This window comes from Eurosta solidaginis, chromosome 1 (assembly GCF_040869045.1).
Source record: "Eurosta solidaginis isolate ZX-2024a chromosome 1, ASM4086904v1, whole genome shotgun sequence".
NCBI lineage: Eukaryota > Metazoa > Arthropoda > Insecta > Diptera > Tephritidae > Eurosta > Eurosta solidaginis.
In genome coordinates, this window is record NC_090319.1 from 380,522,710 (window position 1) to 380,540,398 (window position 17,689).

At 45.4% G+C, this 17,689-nt stretch overlaps 1 long non-coding RNA gene across 1 annotated transcript in view; it reads left to right on the top strand.

Annotated features, from left to right (window-relative positions):
• LOC137238355 (uncharacterized) overlaps window positions 1–13,598 on the top strand; it is a 232,391-nt gene extending 218,793 nt beyond the window's left edge. Inside the window, exons 2-3 of the long non-coding RNA XR_010949174.1 lie at window positions 11,811–11,976; window positions 13,336–13,598. This is a non-coding gene — a long non-coding RNA (uncharacterized lncRNA). The remainder of the gene's footprint in view (window positions 1–11,810; window positions 11,977–13,335) is intronic.
• The last annotated feature ends 4,091 nt before the right edge of the window (window positions 13,599–17,689 follow it).

Below are 17,689 nucleotides of genomic sequence, written 5' to 3' on the forward strand. Positions count from 1 at the left end.
AACCCGTCGGGGTCATTTCGGGACTTTTTCTCGACTAATACGGGATCATTTGGGGACGCTTTCGGCATCATTTCTGGATGGTTTTCGGGATCCGTCCGGGATCCCGTCGGGGTCATTTCGGCACTATTTCGGGATCATTTGGGGTACCTTCCGGCATCATTTCTAGATGGTTTTCGGGATCCGTCCGGGATCCCGTCGGGGTCATTTCGGGACTTTTTCTCGACTAATACGGGATCATTTGGGGACGCTTTCGGCATCATATCTGGATGCTTTTCGGGATCCGTCCGGGAACCAGTCGGGTTCATTTCGGGACTTTTTCTCGACTAATACGGGATCATTTGGGGACGCTTTCGGCATCATTTCTGTATGGTTTTCGGGATTCGTCCGGGATCCCGTCGGGGTCATTTCGGGACTATTTCGGGATCATTTGGGGTACCTTCCCGCATCATTTCTAGATGGTTTTCGGGATCCGTCCGGGATCCCGTCAGGTTCATTACGGAACTATTTCGGGATCCTTTGGGGTACCTTCCGGCATCATTTCTATATGGTTTTGAGGATCCGTCCGGGATTCCGTCGGGGTCATTTCGGGAATTTTTCTCGACGAATACGGGATCATTTGGGAGGCTTTCGGCATCATTTCTGGATGGTTTTCGGGATCCGTCCGGTATCCCGTCGGGGTCATTTCGGGACTATTTCGGGATCATTTGGGGTACCTCCGGCATCATTTCTAGATGGTTTTCGGGATCCGTCCGGGATCCCGTCGGGGTCATTTCGGTACTATTTCGGGATCATTTGAGGTACCTTCCGGCACCATTTCTAGATGGTTTTAGGGATCCGTCCGGGATCCCGTCAGGGTCATTTCGGGACTATTTCGGGATACCTTCCGGCATCATTTCTGGATAGTTTTCGGGATCCATCCGGGATCCCGACGGGGTCAATTCAGGACTTTTTCTTGACTAATACGGGATGATTTGGGGACCTTTTCGGCATTATTTCTGTATGCTTTTCGGGTTCCGCCAGGAATCCCGTCGGGGTCATTTCGGGACTTTTTCGGGACTAATACGGGGTAATTAGGGGAGCCTTTCGGCATCATTTCAGTATGGTATTCGGGATCATTTGGGGTCCCTTCCGGCATAATTTCTGGATGGTTTTCGGTCATTTCGGGACTATTAGGGGATCTTTTGAGGAAATTCCAGCATCATTTCGGGATAGTTTTTGGGATCCGTGAGGGATCCCGTCGGGGTAATTTCTGGACTTTTCAGATATTGTTTCGGGATTATTTTGGGTTTCCAAGATCATTTCTGGATGGATTTCGAGATCTGTCCGGGATCCCGTCAGGGTCATTTCGGGACTATTAGGGGATCATTTGAGGACCTTTCCGGCATCATTTCTGGATAGTTTTCGGAATCCGTCTGGGATCCCGTCGGGGTCATTTCAGGACTTTTTCGGGACTAATACGGGATCATTTTGGGACCCTTCCGGAATCATTTCTGTATGGTTTTCGCGATCCGTCGTGGATCCCCTAAGGACCCTTCCTGGATATTTTCTGGATGGTTTTTGAGAACCGTCCGGGAGCCCGTCAGGGTCATTTCGGAACTTTTTCGGGACTATTTCGGGATCATTTTGGTACCCTTCAGGCATCATTTCTTTGTGGTTCTCTGTATAAGTCTAGAATCGTGTCGTTGTCATTTCGGGTTTTTTGGGACTATTCCGGGAACTTTTGGAGACCCTTCCGTGGTATTTCTAAATGGTTTTCGGGATCTGTCCGCGATAGCGTCGGGGTCATTTCGTGGATTTTTCTGGATAATTTCGGGATCATTTGGGGATCCTGTCAGGTTATCAGCTCATTTAGTTCTTTTTTTACTCAATTACAAAAATAAAATGTATTGGACAGAAACATCTTTTTAAACAGATAACTTGATAAGCAGGCTAACGTGAATATCCCATATATTTAATTTTCTCCTTGCGGACGGGGCCGCGGGTAAAGGCTAGTATATATTATAAATGGCTGTTTGGATGTTTGAATGTTTGGATGTTTGGATGTTTGGATGTTTGTCCAGACGTTTGTCTTTGTGACTCAATCACGCAAGAACGGCTTTACCGATTTGGATGAAATTTTGCACACGTATAGCCAATAGTCTAGAAGGATCTACTAGATATATATTTTTGAAAAGGGACGTGGTCCCCGCCCCCTAGGAACAGTTATAATTTAATTATTATATTTTTTCGTCTTTGCCACTGAATCACTGGGACACAGACAATAGTCTACTAGCGAAATTTTTTTCGAACATGGAAAGGGGTGTGGGGTTCCCACGACCCCTTCGAACAATTACTTTTTAATTATTTTTACACATTATAACTTTACGTATACTGGCCTTCACCAATATCACAGACTCAAAGGGTCAAATAAGTCGAGGGCTTACAAATTAAGCAGTGACACCCTCCGCCCGCCCCCCTTTATCTCCCCCTCTGGTGTAAAATCCATAAATTGTTATAACTCAATCTAAATTTTCTCCTAAATCAATAGTTTTTGGTATCTGGTACATACAGAACGAGATCTAGACAATTTTGGAGGAACGATCAGTGGTCCTCTCCTCTACTCCCGCCATCCGCCCTCCATCCATTGTTTTTATTAGCACGCTTTTATTAGCTTTACCTGTATGTTTCTATCTAACTTTTTATTCGCTCCAATGCGCCTGCTGCCTTATTAACATGGTTTTATAATTAGCTTCACTTTATTTGTAATCCCGTAAGGGTCATATCGAGACCCTTCCGGGATCATTTCTGGATGGTTTTCGGGATCGGTCCGGGATTACGCCGGGGTAATTTCGGGACTTTTTCGGGACTATTTCGGGATCATTTTGGGACCCTTCCGGGATCATTTCTGTATAGTTTACGGGATCCGTCCGGGATCCCGTCGGGGTTATTTTGGAACATTTTCGGGACTATTCCGGAATCATTTCGGGACTATTTCGCGATCATTTGGGGAACCTTCCGGCATCATTTCTGGATGGTTTTCGGGATCCGTGCGGAATCTCGTCGGGGTCATATGGGGACTTTTTCGGGATCATTTGAGGGCTCTTCCGGCATCATTTCTGGATGGTTTTCGGGATCCGTCCGGGACATCGTCGGGGTCATTTGGGGACTTTTTCGGGATCATTTGGGGGCTCTTCCGGCATCATTTCTGGATGGTTTTCGGGATCCGTCCGGGATCTCGTCGGGGTCATTTGGGGACTTTTTCGGGATCATTTTGGGGCTCATCCGGCATCATTTCTAGATGGTTTTCGGGATCCATGCGGGATCCCGTCGGGGTCATTTCGGGACTTTTTCGCGACTAATACGGGATCATTTGGGAACCCTTTCGGCATCATTTCTGGATGGTTTTCGGGATCCGTCCGGGATCCCGTCGAGGTCATTTCGGGGCTTTTTCGCGACTAATACGGGATCATTTGGGAACCCTTTCGGCATCATTTCTGGATGGTGTTCGGGATCTGTCCGGGATCCCATTAGGGTAATTTCGGGACTATTAGGGGATCATTTGGGAACCTTTCCGGCATCATTTCTGGATAATTTTCGGGATCCGTCCGGGATGCCGACGAGGTCATTTCGGGACTATTTCGGGATCATTTGGGATACCTACCGGCATCATTTCTGGATGGTTTTTGGGATTCGTCCGGGATCCCGTCCTGGTCCTTTCGGGACTTTTTTTCGACTAAGACGGGATCATTTGCGGACCCTTTCGGCATCATTTCTGGATAGTTGTCGGAATCCCGTCACGGTCACGGGACTATTAGGGGATCATTTGAGGACCTTTCCGGCATCATTTCTGTATTGTTTTCGGAATCCTTTCCGGATCCCGTCAGGGTCATTTTGGGACTTTTTTGGGGCTAATACGGGATCATTTGGGGATCCTCTAGGGGTCGTTTCGTGACTGTTTTATTTCAGGATCAATTGGGGACCCTTCCGGCATAATTTCTTGATGGTTTGCCGGATCCATCAGGGTCATTTCGGGACCATTTTGGGATCATTTGGGGACCCTTCCGAGATCATTTCTGGATCCGTCCGGGATGCCGTAGGAGCCATTTCGGGATTTTTTGTTACTTTTCCGGGATAGTTTTTGGACCCTTCCGGGATCATTTCTGGATCTGTGCGGGATCCCATCTGGGTCATTTCCGGACTATTTCGGGATCATTTTGGGATCCTTCTGGAATCATTTCTGTATGGTTTTCGCGATCCGTCGTTGATTCCCTCGGAGCCATTTCGGAACCTTTTCTGGAGTATGTCGGGGTCATTTGGGGACTTTTTCGGGATCATTTGGGGCTCTTCCGGCATCATTTCTGGATCGTTTTCGGGATCCGTGCGGGATCTCGTCGGGGTCATTTAGGGACTTTTTCGGGATCATTTGGGGGCTCTTCCGGCATCATTTCTGGATGGTTTTCGGGATCCGTCCCGGATATCGTCGGGGTCATTTGGGGACTTTTTCGGGATTATTTGGGGCTCTTCCGGCATCATTTCTGGATGGTTTTCGGGATCCGTCCGGGATCCCATCAGGGTAATTTCGGGACTATTAGGGGATCATTTGTGGACCTTTCCGGCATCATTACTGGATAATTTTCGGTATCCGTCCGGGATGCCGACGAAGTCATTTCGGGATTATTTCGGGATCATTTGGGATACCTACCGGCATCATTTCTGGATGGTTTTCGGGATCCGTCCGGGATATCGTCGGGGTCATTTGGGGACTTTTTCGGGATTATTTGGGGGCTCTTCCGGCATCATTTCTGGATGGTTTTCGGGATCCGTCCGGGATCCCATCAGGGTAATTTCGGGACTATTAGGGGATCATTTGTGGACCTTTCCGGCATCATTACTGGATAATTTTCGGTATCCGTCCGGGATGCCGACGAAGTCATTTCGGGATTATTTCGGGATCATTTGGGATACCTACCGGCATCATTTCTGGATGGTTTTTGGGATTCGTTCGGGATCCCGTCACGGTCATTTCGGAACTATTAAGGGATCATTTGAAGACCTTTCCGGCATCATTTCTGGACAGTTTTTGGAATCCTTTCGGGATCCCGTCAGGGTCATTTCGGGGCTTTTTCGGGATCATTTAAGGATGGCTTTCAGGATTCGTCCGGGAACCCGTCAAGGTAATTTCTGGACTTTTCCGAGACTATTTCGGGATCATTTTGGGACCTTCCCAAGATCATTTCTGGATGGATTTCGGGATTTGTCCGGGATGCCCTCAGGGTCATTTTGGGACTATTAGGTGAGCATTTGAGGACCGTTCCGGCATCACTTCTGGATGGTTTTCGGTATCCGTTCAGATTCCCGTCGGAATAATTGCGGGACTTTTTCGGGATCATTGGGTCCCTTCCAAAATCATTTCTGGATGGTTTTTGGGATTCGTCCGGCATCCCGTCGGGGTCATTTCGGGACTTTTTCTCGACTAATACGGGATCATTTGCGGGCCCTTTCGGTATCATTTCTGGATAGTTGTCGGGATCCGTTCGGGATCCCGTCAGGGTCTTTTCGGAACTATTGGGAGATCATTTGAGGACCTTTCCGGCATCATTTCTGGTTAGTTTTCGGGATCCTTTCCGGGTCCCATCAGGGTCATTTCGGGACTTTTTCGGCATCATTTAAGATTGGTTTTCAGGATTCGTCCGGTATCCGTCAGGGTAATTTCTGGACTTTTCCCAGACTATTTCGGGATAATTTTGGGACCCTCCCAAGATCATTTCTGGATGGATTTCGGGATCTGTCCGGAATGCCGTCAGGGTCATTTTGGGACTATTAGGTGATCATTTGAGGACCTTTTCGGCATCACTTCTGGATGGTTTTCGGTATCCGCTCAGGATCCCGTCGGAATTATTGCGGGACTTTTTCGGGATCATTTGGTGTCCCTTCCGGCATCATTTCTGGCTGGTTTTTGGGATTCGTCCGGCATCCCGTCGGGTTCATTTCGGGACTTTTTCTCGACTAATACGAGATCATTTGCGGGCCCTTTCGGCATCATTTCTAGATAGTTGTCGGGATCCGTTCGGGATCCCGTCAGGGTCTTTTCGGAACTATTAGGTGATCATTTGAGGACATTTCCGGCATCATTTCTGGATAGTTTTCGGGATCCTTTCGGGGTCCAGTCAGGGTCATTTCGGGACTTTTTCGGGATCATTTAGAGATGGCTTTCAGGATTCGTCCGGGAACCCGTCAGGGTAATTTCTGAACTTTTCCGAGACTATTTCGGGATAATTTTGGGACCTTCCCAAGATCATTTCTGGATGGATTTTGGGATCAGTCCGGGATGCCGTCAGGGTCATTTTGGTATTAGGTGATCATTTGAGGACCTTTCCGGCATCACTTCTGGATGGTTATCGGTATCCGATCAGGATCCCCTCGGAATCATTGCGGGACTTTTTCGGGATCATTTGGGGTCCCTCCCAAGATCATTTCTGGATGGATTTCGGGATCTGTCCGGGATCCCGTCAGGGTCATTTAGGGGTGCGTTCGAGATCCCGTCAGGGTCATTTCGGGACTTCTTCGGGAATATATCGGGATCATTTCTGGATGGTTTATGGGATCCGTCCATTAACCCTTAAGGGTCATTTCGGGACTATTAGGTGATCATTTGAGGACCTTTCCGGCATCACTTCTGGATGATTTTCGGTATCCGTTCGGGATCCCGTCGGAATCAATGCGGGACTTTTACGGAATCATTTGGGATTCCTTCCGGCATCATTTCTGGATGGTTTTCGGGATTTGTCCGGGATCCCGTCGGGGTTATTTCGGGACCTTTTCGGGGCTAATACGGGATCATTTGGGGATCCTCTAGGGGTCGTTTCGTGGCTTTTTCTGTATTATTTCGGGATCATTTTGGGACCCTTTCGGCATAATTTCTTGATGGTTTGCCGGATCCATCAGGGTCATTTCGGGACCATTTTGGGATCATTTGGGTACCCTTCCGAGATCATTTCTGGATCCGTCCGGGATGCCGTAGGAGCCATTTCGGGATTTTTTGTTACTTTTCCGGGATAGTTTTTGCACCCTTCCCGGATCATTTCTGGATCTATGCGGGATCCCATCTGGGTCAATTCCGGACTATTTCGGGATCATTTTGGAATCCTTCCGGAATCATTTCTGTATGGTTTTCGCGATCCATTGTGGATCCCCTCGGAGCCATTTCGGAACTTTTTCTGGAGTTAGTCGGGATAATTTAGGGAACCTTCCTGGATATTTTCTGGATGGTTTCTGAGATCGTCCGGGAGCCCGTCAGGGTAATTTCGGAACTTTTTCGGGACTATTTCGGGATCAATTTGGTACCCTTCAGGCATCATTTCTGTGTGGTTATCTGGATAAGTCTAGAATCGTGTCGTTGTCATTTCGGGTTTTTTTGGGACTCCTTCGGGAACTTTTGGAAACACTTCCGGGGCGTTTCTGGATGGTTTTCGGGATCCGTCCGCGATAGCGTCGGGGTCATTTCGTGGCTTTTTCTGGATAATTTCGTTATCATTTTGGGATCCTATCAGGTTATCAGCTCATAAAGTTCTTTTTTTTTACTCAATTACAAAAATAAAATGCATTAGACAGAAAAAAATTTTAAACAGATAACTTTATAAGCAGGCTAACGTGAATAGCCCACATATTTCATTTTCTCCTTGCGGACGGGGCCGCGGGTAAAGGCTAGTATATATTATAAATGGCTGTTTGGATGTTTGGATGTTTGTCCAGACGTTTGTCTTTGTGACTCAATCACGCAAGAACGGCTTTACCGATTTGGATGAAATTTTGCACACGTATAGCCAATAGTCTAGAAGGATCTACTAGATATATATTTTTGAAAAGGGACGTGGTCCCCGCCCCCTAGGAACAGTTATAATTTAATTATTATATTTTTTCGTCTTTGCCACTGAATCACTGGGACACAGACAATAGTCTACTAGCGAAATTTTTTTCGAACGTGGAAAGGGGTGTGGGGTTCCCACGACCCCTTCGAACAATTACTTTTTAATTATTTTTACACATTATAACTTTACGTATACGGGCCTTCACCAATATTACAGACTCAGTGGGTCAAATAAATCGAGGGCTTACAAAATGAGCAGTGACACCCTCCGCCCCCCTCTCCCCCTTCTCCTCTCCTCTGGTGTAAAATCTATAAATTGTTATAACTCAATATACATTTTCTCCTAAATCAATAGTTTTTGGTATCTGGTACATACAGATCGAGATCTAAACAATTTTGGAAAAACGACCAGTGGTCCTCTCCTTCTCCTCCCGCCATCCGACCTCCTTCAATTGTTTTTATTAGCACGCTTTTATTAGCTTTACCTGTATGTTTCTATGTAACTTTTCATTCTCTCCAATGCGCCTGCTGCCTTAATAACATGGTTTTATAACTAGCTTCACCTTATTTGTAATCCCGTAAGGGTCATATGGAGACCCTTCCGGGATCATTTCTGGATGGTTTTCGGGATCGGTCCGGGATCCCGCCGGGTTAATTTCGGGACTTTTTCGGGACTATTTCGGGATCATTTTGGGACCCTTCCGGGATCATTTCTGTATAGTTTTCGGGATCCGTCCGGGATCCCGTCGGGGTTATTTTGGGACATTTTCGGGACTATTCCGGAATCATTTCGGGATTATTTCGCGATCATTTGGGGACCCTTCCGGCATCATTTCTGGATGGTTTTCGGGATCCCGTCGTGGTACTTTCGGGATCATTTGCGTACCTTCGAGAGATAAATTCTTGATGGTTCCGGGATCATTACGGGACTTTTTCGGGGTTATTTTGGGTCCCTTTAGGCATCATTTCTGGATGATCTTCGGGATTCGTCGGGGTCATTTCGGGACTTTTTCGCGACTAATACGGGATCATTTGGGGACCCTTTCGGCATCATTACTGGATGGTTTCCGGGATCCGTCCGGGATATCGTCGGGGTAATTTTGGGACTTTTTCGGGATCATTTGGGGGCTCTTCCGGCATCATTTCTGGATGGTTTTCGGGATCCGTCCGGGATCTCGTCGGGGTAATTTGGGACTTTTTCGGGATCATTTGGGGGCTCTTCCGGCATCATTTCTGGATGGTTTTCGGGATCCGTCCGGGATCCCGTCGGGGTCATTTCGGGACTTTTTCGCGACTAATACGGGATCATTTGGGAACCCTTTCGGCAACATTTCCGGATGGTTTTCGGGATCCGTCCCGGATCTCGGAATAATTTGGGGTCTCTTTCGGCATCATTTCCGGATGGTTTTCGGGATCCGTCCGGGATCTCGTAGGGGTCATTTGGGGACTTTTTCGGGATCATTTGGGGGCTCTTCAGGCATCATTTCCGGATGGTTTTCGGGATCCGTCCGGGATCTCGTCGGGGTCATTTCGGGACTTTTTCGCGACTAATACGGGATCATTTGGGAACCCTTTCGGCATCGTTTCTGGATGGTTTTCGGGATCCGTCCGGGATCCCGTCGTGGTCATTTCGGGACTTTTTCGCGACCAACACGGGATCATTTGGGAACGCTTTCGGCATCATTTCTGGATGGTTTTCGGGATCCGTCTGGGATCCCATCAGGGTAATTTCGGGACTATTAGGGTATCATTTGGGGACCTTTCCGGCATCATTTCTGGATAATTTTCGAGATCCGTCCGGGATGCCGACGAAGTCATTTCGGGACTATTTCGGGATCATTTGGAATACCTACCGGCATCTTTTCTGGATGGCTTTTGGGATTCGTCCGGGATCCCGTCGAGGTCATTTCGGAAATTTTTCTCGACTAATACGGGATCATTTGCGGACCCTTTCGGCATCATTTCTGGATAGTTGTCGGGATCCGATCGGGATCCCGTCAGGGTCTTTTCGGAACTATTAGGAGATCATTTGAAGACCTTTCCGGCATCATTTCTGGATAGTTTTCGGGATCCTTTCGGGGTCCCGTCAGGGTGGTTTCGGGACTTTTTCAGGATCATTTAAGGATGGCTTTCAGGATTCGTCCGGGAACCCGTCAGGGTAATTTCTGGACTTTTCCGAGACTATTTCGGGATCATTTTGGGACCTTCCCAAGATCATTTCTGGATGGATTTCGGGATGGAGTTCGGTGATCATTTGAGGACCTTTCCGGCATCACTTCTGGATGGTTTTCGGTATCCGTTCAAGATCCCGTCGGAATCATTGCGGGCCTTTTTCGGGATCATTTGGGGTCCCTCCCAAGATCCTTTCTGGATGGATTTCGGGATCTGTCCGGGATCCCGTCAGGGTCATTTACGGATGAGTTCGAGATCTCGTCAGGGTCATTTCGGGACTTCTTCGGTACTATATCGGTGTCATTTCTGGATGGTTTACGGGATCCGTCCAGGATCCCTTAAGGGTCATTTCGGGACTATTAGGTGATCATTTGAGGACCTTTCCGGCATCACTCCTGGATGATTTTCGGTATCCGTTCGGGATCCCGTTGGAATCATTGCCGGACTTTTTCGGAATCATTTGGGATTCCTTCCGGCATCATTTCTGGATGGTTTTCGGGATTTGTCCGGGATCCTGTCGGGGTTATTTCGGGACCTTTTCGGGGCTAATACGGGATCATTTGGGGATCCTCTAGGGGTCGTTTCGTGACTTTTTCTGTTTTATTTCGGGATCATTTGGGGACCCTTCCGGCATAATGTCTTGATGGTTTGCCGGATCCATCAGGGTCATTTCGGGACCATTTTGGGATCATTTGGGGACCCTTCCGAGATCATTTCTGGATCCGTCCGGGATGCCGTAGGAGCCATTTCGTGATTTTTGTTACTTTTCCGGGATAGTTTTTGGACCCTTCCGGGATCATTTCTGCATCTGTGCGGGATCCCATCTGGGTCATTTCCGGACTATTTCGGGATCATTTTGGGACCCTTCCGGAATCATTTCTGTATAATTTTCGCGATCCGTCGTGGATCCCCTCGGAACCACTTCGAAACTTTTTCTGGAGTATGTCGGGATAATTTAGGGACCCTTCCTGGATATTTTCTGGATGGTTTTTGAGATCCGCCCGGGAGCCCGTCAGGGTCATTTCGGAACCTTTTCGGGATCATTTTGGAACACCTTCAGGGATCATTTCTGTGTGGTTCTCTGGATACGTCTAGAATCGTGTCGTTGTCATTTCGGGCTTTTTGGGACTATTCCAGGAACTTTTGGAGACCCTTTCTGGGCTTTTCTGGATGGTTTTCGGGATCCGTCCGCAATAGCGTGGGGGTAATTTCGTATCTTGAATAGCCCATATATTTAAATTTCTCCTTGCGGACGGGGCCGCGGGTAAAGGCTAGTATATATATAAAAGAAAAGGACATGGCCTACGTTTTAACTTTTCTTTATTAAATTTGAAATATCACATTTACTTGCTCGAATAATTTTTTTTTTCGTTGTGATATTTGTATATCTGTTTCAATTCGTTTTATAATATGTATGTAAATGTACTGTTTGGTTTTGTATCTTCTCCTACTACATTGTAAAGCATATTTTGTATTCTACGTATTTTACAATCAAATAAACTTAGTTTAAAATTTTTGACTCGGTGTCAATCCTAACAAAAATATTTTATCGGGTCAGCTTTCCTAAGCTTCTTTAATTTGATACCCGTACATATATTTCAATAATTGATTTTCACAAATTTTCTTGATCTGAAAATTTTCAAGCAGGTGGCAACCCTAAAAAGGGTTTGCAATTAGGGCTAATACATATCTTTGAAGAAATTGACGTTATTCTATAATACGTTTATTTTATTAATTTACACAGTGTAAATTTTTTAAGACGGTGGCAACTCTATTTTTTTTTTTTTGCTAGAAATGATCGTGGTACTACGGGGAACAATACGTAAAAGGAATAATTTAAATCGGTTAAGGGGTTCTGGATTTTTGAAGCCTGTAACAAACTCACACAACATTTTGGTATAGGAAAAATTTGCAGAACGAGACATCAGGACGGACAGCTGTTTATACAGCTATACCTTGTAAGTATTTCAAAGACTTTTCTCCCAGAAGTGAACTGCTACAGACGCATTCAGCCACTTCCTGCCTTAGTTGTTGTAAACTTATCCCAATAGCCTTCCCTGCATATCGAATTATTTGCACAGTTCATATTGTCACGGATATTAACATCACTAAGTTATACCATCACTAAGGCAATGCCAAGGCCACGATAAGCAGTATTTACGTCAATAATCAAAACATGTATACAACATATATAAGGCAGCCGAAATATGTCACACACAGATGCAATTACTTATACGCCTATGCATGCGCGAGAGACTGTAAACTACAAACATTCACATAAATAATTCAATCAAATTGCGTCTATACATATGTACGTATACGAGCAGCGGAGCGGCAATGCACAAACACATGCATATATCTTATCTGAGTTGTCACAAGAGAGAGCAATAATTTGTGCACGTAGTTGTGGCTGGCGATTTTGTAGCCGAAACTAACTAGTAACTTCTGGAAATCGAAGAGCCTAGAAGTATGCAGCGTAAACTATAAAAGCGGGGAAGGCGAGTAAGAAGTAATTCAGTTTGATTTGAGATTTCGATTAAGCGCTATCTAGCGAGCTATAGCAGAATTATTTTGAATAGTAGAGTTTCATTTGAGCTATCAATCAGTTTGGTTATTAACCTTGCTATTCGTTGCAAAGTATAAGTGTTATTTTGAAGTACTGTAATAAAGGCCATTTTTCAATTATTCAATATTGGAGTTATTTATTCAACAGTTTAGCGATACGAACTTAGCAGAGGGTTGCAAATAAAAGGATTTGCAAGTAAATTCGTTACAATATGAATATTTCTTATAATATCATGTGTCAAAGTTATACTCTTTGTTTTAGGCGGTTTCAGGGAATCTAATATTTGCTTTGTACTAATTAGAGAAATACCAAGAATTAAAAACTCAAATAAATGTCCATACAATTAGACAACATTGTTGAATTATTTGTATTCCTAACAAAGCAAATATTAGATTCTTTGAAACCGCCTAAAACAAAGAGCATAACCTTGGCACATGAAACGAAAAAACATACACGAAATATACATATGTGCTGTGCAAAGAATTCGATATACAGGGAAGGCAATTTGCACCTCGCTATTATAGTTGCTTAGTATTCAAGACCATGTGATTTTTCACATCGAGTGAATGATCATAGTAAATCGCAGTAGCAGCTTGGAGAAAATCGCTGTTACTGATTTACGGTGGAGTCATCTGCGTCTCTGTCGCAATTACTATTAACAATAACAGCAATCATTCGCACAAACATAGCTTTAATTTTTTTTTTTTTTTTTTTTGAAGAGATCACAATTTTTCTGTATTTTTTTTTTCAGTTTATCACAAACTAATGTACATATATCGGTGGCCATATGATGCTGGTAGAAGTCATTGCTTTCAGAGGTCGACGATTGACTCGTTTTTCGCGATTGCCAAGGAGGCCGACACATAAGCAGTTTTTCATATAGATGCGTTTTACTCAATCTTATAAGATTAAGAAGAAGAATTTTACATTTGTTTTGGCTATGTTAGAGTTAGGTTAGGTTTGGTGGTAGCTACCCTGATAGGGGAAGCTCACTTGGACAACATGAAAGTCCGTTTTGATACCACACACAATAAAATAACGATGACGTAGATATAGCTACTTAGCAACCATTAAGTTCCGAATAATACCGATCTCAATCTTGGACAAATCCTCTGGAGATCCAAGTGAGTCGCGACCTAAGTACTTTCTCCTAATTCTGGTGATTTGATGATTCCACCTCATCATCGTCCATACAGCTACAGCAGGAAGGAGTTTCCAGTATATAGAGACCTACCGCATGGACCCATGGGACAGTGGCCTGTCAAAACCCCAATAAACATTGATAGGTGAGCTTTAGTGGACCCAATTATTTCGGCAGACCTGCTGCCATCCACTTTCGGCCAGAAAGATCTTGCAACCCTGAAGGAGGTGGTGTCCGCTCAACGTTTGCTGAGATGACTAGAGACCCAGCTATGGAGGAGTAAACCATAGGTGGCCAGCGGGGTCCCGAAATCCCTACAGCCATCTTCATCCAGTTCAGTTGTACCGATGCGGGCTAAGAGATCCGCTTGACAGTTGCTCGGGATATCACTATGGCCCGGGACCCAGATAATCTTAATTATAAAATAGCATTTCATCAACCGCATACTTAATTACAGGAGCTTTCACTTGGAATACACTGCAGTGATCAGCCACCTTCAACTTGCGGCTTACATTTAGCTCTTACAGAAGACCCCCCGACCTCCTACCTTTCCTTTCAACTTCGACCCATCCGTGAACAACATGACATTCAGTGCCAAGGTTGGTGTTGTACTGAGAGCGCCACTGATACCGATCAGCGTCGTTCGCTGCACTGACACTAAAATTTTGGAGATGCTCGCCGTGTCCAGTGCTTTCCACCAGACCAGAACCCCATAGAGCAGAAACGGACCACCATCTGATAAAGCCTGTGTACTACTCATATCGAAAGTCCCCATCTCTTTCCGATAGCCCGCCTGCAGCAGTACAGGGCAACCGCAGCATTCCTGGCCCTATCTTCCACATTGGGTCTCCAGGACAGTTTCTTGTCCAAAACAATCCCCAAAGATTTAACCCTAACAGAAAGTACCAACGGTACCCCTTCAATCAAGAGAGTTCTGAAATCGGGCATCTTATATCTTAGAACAAATTCCATTTTTCCCGGGTTGAGTGCCTATCCACATGACTCAGCCCACCTAGCCACAGTATCCAGGTAGCCCTGCAGAACATCGCGCAGGGTACCCAGAAATTTGCCTCTGACTAGGATAGCGAGGCCATCTGCATAGGCAACCACCCGACAGTCATTGACTTACATCTCCACAAGAAGCTCGTTGACCACAACCCAGAGCAGAGGAGATAGGACATCCCCCTGTGGCGTGCCCCTGCACACCTTACTCTCAATGTTTGCCCCTCCCCACTCCGCTGCGTCAATACTGCTGCATAGAAGTGTGCTAATAAATTCAACCAGAGTCGCCTCGACTCCTAAACCCACCAGAGCTCTTTTGATTTCCCCCGGTAAGACATTATTAAAAGCCCCCTGGTTGTCTAGGAAGGCACCTAGAGCAAACTCTTTGTTATAGGGACCCCTCTATTTGATTTACAATCGAATGGAGAGCCGTTTCCGTCGATCTGTCCTTACAATAGTCATGCTGTGAAGCCGACATTAACCCCCGGGGAATCCTTTCCCGTAGGTACATGTCAATCAACCGCTCAAACGTCTTAAGAAGAAACGACGAGAGACTGATTGGCCTGAAGTCCTTAGGTAATACTTGAGATCTTCTGCCGGCTTTCTGAATAAAGATGACCCTAACCGTGTGCTGACTTCGGCTAGGTTAGGTTAGGTTAGAGGGGCCACCCGTGCGAGCACCAGTGCACTTAGGCCCATAAAGGTCCCGTTGTGATACCACGTGGATATCTCCCCTACTCAAACCCACACGTCGATTTAGCAAATGTCAGGAATTTCTTAGGTTTCAAGTTAATCAGATCACAACGATCGTCAAAGAAAGAAGATCCCAGAGATTTCTTCCTCTTGTGCCAAAGCGCCGGATAATCGCACCGAAAATGCTTCACTGTTTCTATCTCCTCTTCGTCTTTGCAGCTTCTGCATTAATAATTATAGGGAGCACCCAGCCGTTGTAAATTCCTCCCGATTGCTATGTGGCCGGTTATGAGTCCAACCACCAGAGATACGTCCCCCCTTTCCAGAAGAAGGAGACGTCTCGTTCGTCTCGCGTCCCATTCAGGCTACACGAGCTTAGTGTGGTAGCAGCATTCAAGATTGCTCCATCTCACACCCGCTTCCCTAAAGAAAATCCCTTTCAAAGTGAGCTTATAGGTAGTGAGCGGCATGCTCAATCGCTTCCAAGACGACGAAAGCGGAACGGATGTGCCCTCTCTTGCAAGTTCGTCAGCCATCTACTCGGAGTTTTCAGGCACCCATACCAGACTAAGGGAAGTTTGCTCAGCGATCTCGTTGAGAGATTTGCGACACTTCTCTACTGTCCTGGACTTACATGAGAGCGATCCAAGTGCTTTTAGTGCAGCCTGGCTGTCAGAGTAAATACAAATTTGGTTATAGCCGTGAACAGCATTTCTCAGGTGCTCGGCGGCCTCGTTAATAGCAGCCACCTCCGCCTGAAAGACGCTGCAATAATCGGGTAGGCTAAAGGATAGATTCCACCCTAGTTGAGGTGCAAAGACACCGCTACCCACCTTATTATCCAGTTTGAAGCCGTCAGTTTATATCTCCAGCCTATCGCTCAGGTCCTGCGGCTCCCTCAACCAATAATCCCTGTCCGGGATAACAACCTCGTACTTCATATCGAAAAAGATAGTTGGAGCGCAATAGTCCGACGAAGGCGAATCCAGATTCTTAAGGGTGGCTGCATTTTGCACATTGTCTCTTCAGCCGGAGAACTCTCCCAGCCGCAGAGCAGAAAAGGCCGCACATTGCTTGGCCATTAAATCTATTGGCAACACAGACTTCGGCTAAGGGTGTTGGCAATTAAAAACTGCAATATAAAAAATAAATACGACACAAAATATGTTAGCAAGTATTTTTGTTGTATAGGGAGAATGTCTAAAACAGTGCTCCGCGAAATTTTGGATGTGAATGGGCAAGGCGAAGGTCTGAAGCCTAGATCCGAAGTTATGTTATATTTACAAACGCAACATCTTGAGGGATTGTGACGATGTTCGCTCTTGTTTCAAAACTCATGAACATGAGAAATTTTAGAACGGCGAAAACAGGAAAAAACACCTGGAAAAGAAAATGACCCAAATTAATATAATCATTTAAATATGTCTTATAATTATTATTTTAAACAAAATACCTTCATTTTGTATCGAAAACAAAATTATTTTATAAAAATTGTCACAACTTCGAATAATTATAAAAATAATTTTCCAGGAAAATCTATTTGTGTGGATTTTACTACGATTTTTCACCTGAATGAAAAAGTAGTTTCACAAAGAGGCAAATTGAATTTCAGAGTGGGAGTTCAAGATGGCGGATTATTCCGAGTCTCAGTCCCAGTCCCACTCAGAGTCTCAGTCTCAGTCCCAGTCCTAGTCCTAATCCCAGTCCCAGTCCACCTCTGGTCTACTTCCCGGAAAAAAGCATCGTAAATACTAATATAGGCAAATTTATATACCAAATTGCAGGCAAATCGAATAGGACGTATGTAAATAGGTATGTGGGTATTATTAATTCATGTCTTTATTTCGGCTTTGCATGCCTATTTATCAGTTTTGCCAGGTTGATACGACTATATCGAATATCACAATGAAAATTACTTTAAAGCTCTCATCAGCAGCTTTCATTTGATACCCATATTGTATAAACGCATTCTAGGGGTACCCGGGTCCACGTTTTGGCCTATATCTCGAGACCCTAGTCACGCAGGGGTATGGAAATTACCCTCTACTAAAGCACTCATCAACAGCTTTCATTTGATATCCATATTCCATAAACACATATTAGGGGTTCCCGGGTCCACGTTTTGGCCTATATCTCGAGGCCCTGTGCGTCGATGATTTTCCATAGAAGCAATTAGTTTTTGAGCGGCTTCGGGTGGTACTTTATGCCTTTCTTCGACAAGAGTAGTTTTTAAAACGCTAATCTTACTAATATGTTTTTGTCGTGTAGC